Source organism: Trachypithecus francoisi, unplaced genomic scaffold, assembly GCF_009764315.1.
Source record: "Trachypithecus francoisi isolate TF-2019V2 unplaced genomic scaffold, Tfra_2.0 Lachesis_group16, whole genome shotgun sequence".
Taxonomy (NCBI): Eukaryota; Metazoa; Chordata; class Mammalia; order Primates; family Cercopithecidae; genus Trachypithecus; species Trachypithecus francoisi.
This window is the reverse complement of record NW_022681461.1, coordinates 26,668,526-26,679,106: the sequence shown is the minus strand read 5'-3', so window position 1 is coordinate 26,679,106 and position 10,581 is coordinate 26,668,526.

The following is a 10,581-nucleotide window of genomic DNA, read 5'->3' as shown; positions in this document are numbered from 1 at the left end:
AAAACCCAAGTCTGACTGATTGGAAGCCAGTCCTCTTTCCTATCCTTCATCCTGCCTCTCTCTGCATTTTATTGGATAAGCCTGTATTAAGAGCTACTTATTCTGAAATTGCAAATTTCACAATGCTCTGACTATACATTAAAATGTGTTGATGAATGGGAAAGTATGAAAAAAGGAGTGAATGTATTCCTTATTTTTAATGACTATTACTTTATGCATTAATTATTTTTTGCTGTAATTAGCAGGCCTGTACATTAAAGGGCATTTATTGTAACCAGTGTTGCATTAAAGTCCCCAAAATGTATTACTATACACACACACACACACACACACACACACTGCACATATGTATGCTAATGTTGTGCCAGGTACTTTCTGAATATCTCCTATGATTCTCATGGCAACCTTAAGAAACTGGCAGGCTGTGTTTGTGTGTGTATGTGTGTGTATATATATAGATATATAGAGATATAGATTTTAACCAACTTTTTCTTCCAAGTAGTAGTGAAATATATTAAAATCGATAAATTTCCTGGCATAGGGCATCCGAACATACTTTAGAAGATTTATCTTAGCATTAAAATCTTGAAGTGAAGTGATGTATACTCAGTCTATGTGGGAGACAGGAATTCTACAGAAGGAGATTTTTTGAAAGAAGGGAAGAAAGCAAGCCAGTCTTTGGCTCCAAGGACCTACAACGTGCTAATGTTGTGCTAGGTACTTCCTGAATATCTCCTGTGATTCTCGTGGCATTCTTGAGAAACTGGCTGGCTGATGGTAGTTGAATAGATATTCTTGGTCCAGTATATACTAATTTTAACAATGAGCCACGTAGTATATTTATAAAATAAAAACTGCTCTAAGAATCTGTCATGGCACATGGCTTCACATAGCCAATAGGGAACAAATTAGCAATAGCATGAAGTGATCTTGGGCATGAACAAGTAAATATTCTGTGACACCTACTTCTTGGTTTTAAAAAGATTTATTCTGACGTTGGTAAAGTTTCAGCATACAAAATCAATGTACAAAAATCTGTAGCATTTCTCTATAACAATAATGTTCAAGCTGAGAGCCAATTCAAAAACGCAATCTCATGTACAATAGCCACACACACAAAAAAATACCTAGAACTACATCTAACCAAGGAGGTGAAAGATCTCTACAAGAAAAACTACAAAACACTAATAAAAGAAATTCCAGATGATACAAACAAATAGGAAAACATTCCATGCTCATGTATTGGAAGAATCAATAAATTATTAAAATGGCCATGCTGCTCAAGGCAATCTACAGATTAAACACTATTCCTATCAAACTATCCATGTCATTTTTTGCAGAACTAGAAAAAAAACTATTCTACAATTCATATGGAACCAGAAAAGAGCCTGAACAGTGAAAGCAGTCCTAAGCAATAAGAACAAAGCCAGCGGCATCACGTTACCCAACTTCAAACTATGCTACAAGTCTATAGTAACCAGAACAGCATGGTACTGGTACAAAAACAGATACGTAGACTCATGCAGCAGAATAGAGGACCCAGAAACAAAGCCACACACCTTTAGCCAACTGATCATTGACAAAATTAACAAAAATAAGCAAAAGGGAAAGGAATCCCTAGTCAACAAAATGGCGCTTAGATAACTGGCTCGCCGTATGCAGTAGAATGAAACTGAACCCCTACTTTTCACCATATACAAAGATTAACTCAAGATGGATTACAGATTTAAATGTAAGATCTCAAACTACAAGAATCCTAGAAGAAAGCCTAGGAAACATCATTCTGGACATCGGACTTGGGAACTAATTTATGACTAAGTCCTCAAAAGCAATTGCAATAAAACCAAAAATTGGCAAGTGGGACCTAATTAAACTATAGAGCTTTTGCACAGCAAAAGAAACTATCAACAGAGTAAACAGGCAACCTACAAAATAGAAGAAAATATTTGCAAACAGTGCATCCAACAAAGTTCCAACATCCAAAATATATAAGGAAATGAAACTATTGAACAAGCAAAAAACAAATAATCCCATATAAACCTGGGCAAAAGACATAAACAGGTACTTCTCAAAAGAAGATATACAAGTGACCATGAAACTAGGCAAAAGACATGAACAGATACTTCTCAACAAAGAGCCAACAAACCATGAAAAGCAGCCAACAAACATGAACAGTGCTCCACATCAATAATCACCAGAGAAATGTAAATGAAAACCACAATGAGATACCATCTCACACCAGTCAGAATGGCTACTACTAAAAAGTCAACAAACAACAGATACTGGCAAGGCTGCAGATAAAAGGGAACACTTATACACTGTCGATGAGAATGTAAATTGATTCAATCCCTGTGGAAAGCAGTTTGAAGATTTCTCAAAGAACTTAAAATAGGACTACCATTCAACTAAGCAATTCCATTGCTGGTTACATATCCAAAAGAAAACATATTGTTCTACCAAAAAAAACACACATGCACTGGCATGTTCATTGCAGCACTATTCACAATAGTAAAGACATGAAATCAACTTAGGTGCCCATCAACAGTGGACTGGATAAAGTACATGTGATACATATACACCATGGAATACTACACAGCCACATAAAAAGAACAAAATCATCTCCTTTGCATCAACACGGATGCAGCTACAGGCCATTATCCTAAGCAAATTAATGCAGGAACAGAAAACCAAATACTACATGTTCTCAGTTGTAAGTGGCAGCTAAACATTACATGCTCAAGGACATCAAGATGGCAATAATAGACAGTGGGGACTACTAGATGGGGGAGGGAGGGAGGAGGGCAAGTTCTGAAAAACTGTTGGATCCTATGCTCAGTAGCTAGGTGATGGGATTATTACTATCACAAACCTCAGTATCATGTAATATACTCATGGGAAAAACTAAACCTAAAAGTTGAAAAAAAGTTTTTTAAAGATTCATTCTAATGTTTTCTCCTCTTCATTTAAAAATGAGGTGTAAGTCGAGATGATCATAATGGACCACTGACATAAATTCATTGCTTAGATTTAGATGCTTATCACCCATCAACTGAAGATGTCTTTTTCTCCATTTATACTGAAAATCTACCCAAAAGAGGTCTAAGTAACAAAGACCTGTCACAGAGACCTGCATATCCTGTCAGGATAAGTGAGAACTTCAGGTTGATGGAGAGTAAAGTCTTCTTTTTCTAATTGGCCTGGTTCTCTGTTGTTATCTCATTGCAGTGCAAGTTTTCTACGCAATTCAGCTCTTCCTCTCCCCTTGTAGAAGCTGAAAACTGTGCCTCTGCTTAAGGAAAGAATCTAATCTGCCACTTCACTACTTACAAGAAGAGATGGGAAATGTGAGGAATATTTTTCAGGGTGATGCTAACTTAATATTCTAGGCAGGGCTAGGAATAGGTTAAGATGAGTAAGGCACCATTTCATGTACTTTTCACCGAGCATTAGTGCCTCTTAAAATTTACACTCTCGGCGCTTCACATGCCTTTCTCTAGTCCTGGCCCTGATTTGAGAAGACGAGAATTATGCCTGAGCATTTTATTTCCTTATGAAATTACCATATTTTCTGCTGCTTATGATCTCAATAGCCACTGACTCCAAAGTCTCTGATTCTTGAAAATTTTTGAACACCATGGCTTGTCTCTTCTTGGCCTCAAAAACTTTTATATATCCCTGGTGACTGAGAAATTAAAGCCAGATCCTCACCCCTCAGCAAGAACTTTTTACCCAAATCTTACTTTTCAGCCTTATCTCATATCCTATTACTATTCCTCAACCCCATCTATGCCCATAGAATACCTTTTCACCTTGCTACTTCTAGCCTTGTGTCCAAGTTGTGATTTCCTCTTGTAAGTTTCATTCTCTTTACTGCTTATACTGTGCTTATACAGGAAAGTTCAAAGTTGAATTCAAATCCCATTTCCTGGGAAAGATCTTTTCATATCCCACCAATACAAATTAATTTTTTTCCTCTTGTTCTATCACTGCCTTTTGTTTATGACAATGAGTGAGCATAAATCTTACTGTGCCTTTTATTTTTAAAAAGTTATTTCCATTTATGTCTGTTCTGTGACCACTCTTTGAATTCATGGAGGGAAGATTCTCTTTTATTTGTCTTGATACACTTGTAGAACCCAGCATTAAAACTGCACTTGGTGGGCCCTCAATATATTAGTACCTCACTGCATGACTGGGTACATTCTTTATTAATGGAAAGTGTATTTGGCTTAACAAGCTTTTGGCAAGAGACAGAAAGAATCAGTACAAGCTTATTTCCTTATTTTCATCAGCAAAGTAGATTTTAAACATAGGCTGTTGCATGTTTAGACCAACTCTACTGGGTAGAAAGACTAAAAAAAACACCTCTAACTAATAAAGGACTTCAGCAAGAATACATGGTGCAACTGTACTTTGAAAATTACAATCTGCATGAATACGAAGCAAGTAAGTAGAAGTTCAAATATTTTAAAAACTCAAAATATGTGGACATGATGTTCCTTGAATTCAAATGTTGATAGGAAGAAATTCCATCTATTCATTCACCTTAACCCTTACATTGTTATTTATGCATTAATGAAGTGTTTATTGTGAGTCCCCGGTAGTGCTCCACATTGGGCTAGGTGCTAGAAATACAAAGAAGATGAAAAACTGTGTTCTTTAATGAGCTCTTGTCAACAATCAGCTACAGTAACAAACATGTCGGGTTACAGAGATTCCTCAGCCTACTATGGAAGACGAGATACTTGAGACAAGCACTGAGAAAGAGAAGTATTTATGAACTCATATTACACAGAATACAGAATACTTGATTATACCTGAAACGAGAAAATGGATTTTGGGATGGAAGCTGCTCAAATAGATTTTGAAAGTTGACTGGAACATTTGCCGATGGCAAGGAAGGAACTGCATTTTATGACATGAGAACAGTATAGAGAAATACATGGAAGCCTCAATCAGCTTGTATCCTCAAATCTAATATATCATGTTTTAAAAGACTGACATAAAATATACTTAGGAACCAACATAATCTTTAGACATACTCTAATGACATTTTAGCATACAAACTAAACTACTTGGGTAACAAAATATTTCCAAGTACATGAATACTGCTTCTCTCTGGCTCTAGACTCAAGCTAAATAACATTATTTAATTGTAGAAAGTCCAAAACTGTCTGACCAAGAAGCCAAATGACATTACTAGGTATAAGAAATAGAATTTCAAAAGCATAATGAGGTTTCCTCATTCTTACCTAGTTCAAGGTAACATAATTAGTATATGGATATGCATGAGGTCATTTCCAGCAGATGAAGTTGTTATGTCCCTTTTCCTGGATATAAATCTTCTCGTCCAACAATTTCCAGAGCCACCACCAACCTGGTCACCCTCCACATCATGCCTTCGTCGTGCCAAGGTGTCCCCTAAGAGATGCTTCCCAGACTGTTGCAGTGCTCTTTCCTTTTGCTTTGGCCAGTACAAATGCAGTGGGACAACAGCTTTTCTTGCTTTGGGTTATTTCTGTTCATGGAGGAGTCTGGCAGCACAGGCTAAGTCACTGTCTCTCAAACTGCACCTAAGTTCAAAGCTGGCTCTCGTAGTCATCCATTCTATCATGTTAGACAAGTTATTTAACTTCTCCAAGCCTCAAAATTCTCATTTGTAAAATAAGAATAATGACTACCTATTTCATGGGATTACTTTCAGGATTATATGAAGATTTAAAACTATTTAGTACTGTGCCGGGCATATAGGAAGTGCTTAAAAATGTTAGGTACTATTAGTAATACAATCAGTCATATGCAGTGATTTTTAAGGCTCCAATAAAATTTTCAGACTCTTGATTTATATCCACAGTAGGAAATTTTTAAACTCCTCCTCCACCATTTATTTTTAACATGCTTCATAAAATTTACTGCCTTTTTTTTTTCTGTTCTAAATTAAATTGTACTTAATGTTGCTGGGGTCAGCAGCATTACTACCTTTGGACTTTGGCTTGATAAGGTACAACTTGAGATCTCAAAGCTTAAACACACCACGCTTACCATTGTCTTATAGACAAGACATTTGATTCTTTGGTATGCTGACAACTTTTATTAACAGAAGTTGTATTGATTATGTTAAAGGATAAAGAAGATCAGATTTCTCTTTATGGTCTTTGTGGTGGCAATCTATTTTTCTGCTACTCAAAATTCCTTTCACCCACTGCTGGTAAAGGAAACCCAAACTTTTAAGGAAACACATTTCTCTCAGTCTTAGTCATTCCTTAGCTGGGGAATCCATCCCAGTTCAGGGTTGGAGCAAGTAACATAGACATAAGGGGTCAGGGCACTGCCTACCCCTTGCAACAGTGACTGTTTGGATTTGCCACGGCACCTTTGATCAGAACCTCTGAAACACAATGATATGAATTTGGAGTTGTTGCCGTTCCTTGAGCCACAAGAGGGGATCTTGCTGAGAATGAATACAACCCAGAGGAAGTGTAATACAAAGATCCAGGAAGAGAAACCCAGTATTTAGCAAAATTGTGTACCTGAAGCCAAACAACTCCTGGGGTTTCCAGTTACAGGACCCAATAAATTTCTTCTGTGCTTTTAAATTGGTTGAGATTGAATTTACTGTCATTTTCGACTTGCAACCAGTCACACCTAATACAAATGAAATTACCAGTTACATGTATTGCTAAAGAAAATCAAGGACATAAACCCTAGAAAAGATCGGTTTTTGAGCATCAACTAGTATTTGAAAGCCCATAGAGAAAGGCAGCTTTGACTATTGTGAATGGTTAAGGTATATGTGAGTATTTTGTTTGGGTGTCCTAAATTTAAGTATCATAATAGTCTTGGTTTCTAGCTATCCAAGCACATGCATGTATTATTTATATTTATTATCTTTGTATCTGTATCACTACACCATCAATCACATCTGTCTATATATAAAGAAACAGTCACATCAGTTTAGTATTTTTCATTCTAATGGATAGTGATTCTCTTCTAGGGGTCATGTCTTACTCATTTGCAAGCTTCTAGCCCAGCATCTGACAGAGGTACTTAATAAGTGCTAAAATGAAACAAATGGGAATCTGTTGCTTTGGCCTAAATTGTCTTTATAGAGAAAAGAAAAGGCAGAGGTGTTGATGGCTGTGAAATGGGAGCACCCCTAATCCCAGAGCTCTATTCAGATACCTTCACAACACTATGAATGGTGCCCTCTGGAACTCTGCAGTGGAGCAACCTGAATATAGTTTTTAAACTATAAAAAAGAAAACTCACTGATTACCAGTTTTCATAAGTATGAGGAGACATGAATTTATTAAAATTTAATTGTGATTTCTTGTAAATTTGTTTTTCTAGTAGCAGTAATGCTAACTTCTTCAATTTACTAAGCAGGGATTTTTTTAGCTTTTCTTTCTTAATACTTAATAAATTATAAAATTAATTCAATTTGAAATTTTGGGATCTGGTTAGGAAGATATTTACCAGTAATAACAATTAGATTTCTTAGGAATTGTTAAGAATAACAAAGACAGAATACATTAGGTATTCAATTTCTTCCTGCTGTGATTCTAAATTTCTGATTCTTTAAGATCAATATGGCAACATTCATTTAAATTGACAAAATTAATATCTTCTACTTTTTGGTCATTATTATCATGTAGCTCTTACATTAAATGTTGTGATAAATTTATGAAGGCACAACATATACATTCATTTGTTTAAAAATACTTGGTTGCCTCCTATCATGCTACCTGACTTCAAACTACACTAAAAGGCTACAGTAACCAAACAGCATGGTACTGGTACCAAAACAGATATACAGACCGATGGAACAGAACACACGGCTCAGAAATACCACCACACATCTACAGTCATCTGATATTTGACAAAGCTGACATGGGGAAAGGATTCTCTATTTAATAAATGGTATTGGGAAAACTGGCTAGTCATATGCAGAAAACAGAAACTGGACCCCTTTCTTACACCTTATACAAAAATTAACTCAAGGTGGATTAAAGACTTAAATGTAAAACCCAAAACCATAAAAAACATAGAAGAAAACCTAGGCAATACCATTCAGGACATAACCATGGGCAAAGACTTCATGACTAAAACACCAAAAGCAATTGCAACAGAAGCCAAAATTGACAAATGGGATCTAATCCAACTAAAGAGCTTCTGCACAGCAAAAGAAACTACTATCAGAGTGAACAGGCAACCTATAGAACGGGAGAAAATTTTTGCAATCTACCCATCAGACAAAGGGCTAATATCTAGAATCTACAAAGAACTTAAACAAATTTACAAGAAAAAACACAAACAAGCCATCAAAAAGTGGGCAAACGATATGAACAGACACTTCTCAAAAGACGACATTTATGTGACCAATAGACAATATGAGAAAAAAAAGCTAATCATGATTAGTGAAATGCAAATCAAACCTGCGATGAGATACCATCTCACACCAGTTAGAATGGCAATCATTAAAAAGTCAGGAAACGATGCTGGAGAAGATGTGGAGAAATAGGAACACTTTTACACTGCTGGTGATAATGTAAATTATTTCGACCATTGTGGAAGACAGTGTGGTGATTCCTTAAGGATCTAGAACCAGAAATACCATCTGACCCAGCAATCCCATTACTGGGTATATACCCAAAGCATTATAAATCATTCTACTATGAAGACACATGCACACAAGTGATTACTGCCGCACTATTTACAACAGTAAAAACTTGAAACCAACCCAAATGCCCAACAATGATAGAATGGATAAAGAAAATGTAGTACATATATACCACTGAATACTATGTAGCCATAAAAAAGAATGAGTTTATGTCCTTTGCAGGGGCATGGATGAAGCCGGAAGCCATCCATCTCAGCAAACTAACACAGGAACAGAAAACCAACCACCACATGTTCTCACACCTAAGTGGGAGCTGAACAATGAGAACACATGAACACAAGGAGGGGAACATCATATATCGGGGCCTGTTGGGGGGTGGGGGGCAAGGGGAGGGACAGCGTTAGGACAAATACCTAATGCATTCAGGGCTTAAAACCTAGATGATCGGTTGATAAGTGCAGCAAACCACCATGACACCTGCATACCTGTATAACAAACCTGCACATTGTACACAGGCATCCCAGAACTTAAAGTAAAATTTAAAAAAATAAAATAAATTTAAAAAAAAATTACAAAAAATTTGGTTGCCTCCATTTGTCAACCATTGTGCTAGGTGCTAGGGATGTAAGAATGAAAAGAAAAGACAAAGTCCTTCCTCTTGTAGAAATTATTTCTGACATAATTTAGGATTGAAATTGGAATCATCTTCTAGTCCTGCATATTCTCATTTTATTCCCTTGACTGCTTCTCTACTTCTTTTCTATTTCTATATGTTGTGTTCTGTTTTAGAGAATCCCTATTATTCCATGAGAAATAGAAGAGGAATATAGGAGGAGAAAATTAGTTAGTGGGTAAGGCACAGATTAGGTTCAAACCTCAGCTCTACCATTTACTAGCAGTGTAAGATCGAACTCTATAAACTTAATTTTCTTATAGGGAAAGAGGGCAATCATATATAGGTCTGTTGGGAGAATTGAATGCATTAGGTGCATAAAAGTGTCACACACAGTGCCTGGCACAGTGACTACTCTCTGGTACATTAGATATTATTATAAAAGTAGGTACTAAACTCAAACTGTGCCTCTGGTTTAATCATTTACATCATTCAAGAAAAAAAAATCCATCCTCTATGATCACAGAATACACACACTCAACTCGGCAATATAATGTTGATCTTATGGGATACAGTTAGGGTTTATAGCAAGGATGAGAAAAAGGACAGTCATAAGGCTCTCCAGTTTTGAAAGCACACATAGCTCCAGAAAGGTCTAAGTCCTCTTAGCATACTCCATCCAAAACAACTACTTTGTATTCAGAAGAGGAACCATACCATCCCAACAGATGACTATCTACGAAATGGACTGTAATCCAAGCCCTGGGAAATGCCTTGGTTCTTAACTGGAATAGGGCTCACAAAGCATATTACTATTTCCCTTTCTGCTTCTTGGACTTCTGAGTGTCTGATTACATTTGGCTGTTAAAATTTAAGTGAACAAAAACTCTCCTGTTTTTACTAACAAAAGATCTGCTTATTAAATGAACGCAAAAGGGGTAAAACTGACTCTGGCATCATGTATAAAAGATGAAACCATTTTTTGGATTCCCTTCTTTTTCTTCTCTCATGAAAGAACGCGAGATTGAGAGGTAAGGTGGGGCATGAAGGGAGATCCCTCTATTTAAGATCTTGGACAGTTTTTTATGAGCTCTTACCACAAATCTTAAACAGGTAGAAGAGTAAATTACCTCTTAAAGAATTTGAGGCCAGGTATGGTGGCTTACGCCGGTAATTCCAGCACTTTGGAAGGCTGAGGTGGGCGGATCAGCTGAGGTCAGGAGTTGGAGACCAGCCTGGCCAACATAGCAAAACCTTGTCTCTACTACAAACACAAACATTAGCCGGGCATGGTGGCATGCGCCTGTAATCCCAGCTACTAGGGAGGTTGAGGCAGGAGAAATGCTTG